Source organism: Tauraco erythrolophus, chromosome 10 (assembly GCF_009769465.1).
Source record: "Tauraco erythrolophus isolate bTauEry1 chromosome 10, bTauEry1.pri, whole genome shotgun sequence".
Taxonomy (NCBI): Eukaryota; Metazoa; Chordata; class Aves; order Musophagiformes; family Musophagidae; genus Tauraco; species Tauraco erythrolophus.
In genome coordinates this window covers 33,204,031-33,206,451 of record NC_141474.1, presented here as the reverse complement: position 1 = coordinate 33,206,451, position 2,421 = coordinate 33,204,031, and positions in this window count along the sequence as shown.

Sequence of the window (2,421 nt, the reverse complement as noted above, 5' to 3'; positions counted from 1 at the left end):
GGCCGGGCGCCGCGGCGAGTTCCGGGCGGCCGCGGCGGGGCGGGGAGCGGAGCGGAGCGCGAGCCACCGCCCCTCCCGCCCCTTAAAGGCGCCGCCGGCCCCGGCGCGGCGCGGTGCCCGCCCGCTCTCCCCGCCCAGCCTCGCACCGGAGCTCCGCGCCAGTGCTACAAAACCATCGAGATTCCATCGAGTAGAAAAGTTGGATAGAAAACTGAAAAGTAAAATAGGCAAGTTGGGATTGTTGATTTTATATAGAGACCTCACTAGGAAATTCCTGCATGTATTGTTTTAAACCAAGGAACCACGGATACCTCATCGTTTTCCTATGTTTTGTTTTAAAAAGTTAAGGAGACCGTCGTGGACACCAGTCATGCTGCTTGGAAACCCCCCTGCCCCTTCCCATCTGGATTTGAATATCGAGGATTCTAATCAGTAAAACAGGCAGAGTTAAGCAATGATTGTTATAGGGTAGGAATATTGATAAAGTGATGTAATCAATGAAACCAATCATTTTAAAGGTCAAAATTAAGAGCAAGAATAATATAGAATCATAGAATGGTTTGGGTTGGAAGGGACCTCAAAGATCATCTAGTTCCAACCCCCCTGCCAGGGGCAGGGACACCCTCCACTACACCAGGTTGCCCAAAGCCCCATCCAACCTGGCCTGGAACACTTCCAGGGATGGGGCAGCCACAGCTTCTCTGGGCAACCTGTGCCAGTGCCTCACCACCATCATTGTAAAATATTCCTTCCTTAGATCTAATCAAAATCCGCCCTCTTTCAGTTTAAAGCCATTGCCCCTTGTCTTATCACTACACACCCTTGTAAAAAGTTTTTACAAGGGTGTGTAGTGTACACACAACATTTATGTAAAAGAACTTATGTAACAATGACTCAACAAAATAAGTGTGTATAAAAACCTCTGGATTTTGATGCCAGGGTGGACACGCTTGGACAGAGCTATCCCCCGTGTCCCCCTGCGCAGGAATAAAGCAGTGCCTGTGTAGATGAATTTCCTTCCCGGCTGCTAGCAGTTTTGGCTGCTAACACCAGGAGCTGTTGGAGGATGTTGGTGCCATTCTGCCAGGCGCTGCGTGGGGAGAGGGACAGAGATGATGCTCTGTCCTGGCGTGGTCTGCACAGCGCCGAGCACCTCCGCGGCCTGTGCATGTCCCCACGGCGAGCGGCAGGATGTCACCACAGGCCCTTACAGGCAGGCTCTGGCACCATGGACCTCGACTGGCCACCTGACACGGGCAGGAGACCCACTCGATGCCCCGAGAAGGGCAGGCTGGGAAGGCCAGTGTTAGCCAAGCCACAAAAAAGCTGCATTCTGTTATCAGAGTTCTAGTTCTCGAAAGAAATTCAAGCTACAGCTGTTACAGGCACTTTTTCTCCCACTGAAGGAACGAGGCTGGTAGCTGACACCTGTGTCTCTTAAAAAGAGAAGCTAGAATGTTTTTCCACCTTGGTGGTACCTGGACTTGGAGCAAACCGGAGATGACTCTGCTGATACAACTGACGTCTCTATTCTTGTCTCCTCCAGGGCAGGAAAGGTAGGATCTATCATGGAGAAGAGAACTAGCTTGTGTTCCCACCTAAAAAGGTAGATAACGAGACTCTTCCTAGCAGCAAGAGGATCGGAAAAGAAAAAAGGTTCCACTCTGTATTGCTGCGACATGTTTTACCAGGACCTAAACCAAGTCTTTTCAAGCGCAATGATTTCTCGGCCAAGCACTTCTTTCAGTTTTAACCATTCCTTTCCTAAAATGCAGAAAGAGCAGCACATGGATTCCTGCCACATCTAACAAGATTTATTTTACAAACAAAAGAAGTACAAATAACGGAGTGCTCACTTTGGACTGCCGACTGTGCTCCTAGAGCATTTCATGATTTCCCAGCTCTCAGAGATGTAGGTAGGAACCTCTGAGTACCCACACATCGCCCGAGGCAGCGTTCACAGAGCTCAGCCTTGTTTGCTAGAAACTACCAGTATCTGTGGGACCTCTTAATACAACTTCTACTTCTTTTAGACAATTCTGAAAATGAAAACGATATTTGCTGTACCTGCTAAGGAAAAAAAAAAAAGAGAACTAAAAGATCACCAGTAAACCTGCCCAAGCACCAAGTGAGGTGTATAAATCACAGCCAGCCTCCAGCAGAGCTCTCATTTTGTAACTGACATTTACTTGCCCAGTGTACGGTTACAGCAGAGTGACAGAAGAGTGCAAGGGCTGCTGGCAGATAAATATAGCTTTTCAAGACTACTTGCTGCCCTTGCAGATGAGGTCGCACACATTTAATGTCTATTTTAAACTCAGACACTTTTTAAGCATCCAGTGGCCAGGGTCATCAATTTTTTCCACATTAACAGACATTTAGAGGAACCAGAAAAACGTAATAGGCTGAATCTTTTTAGTA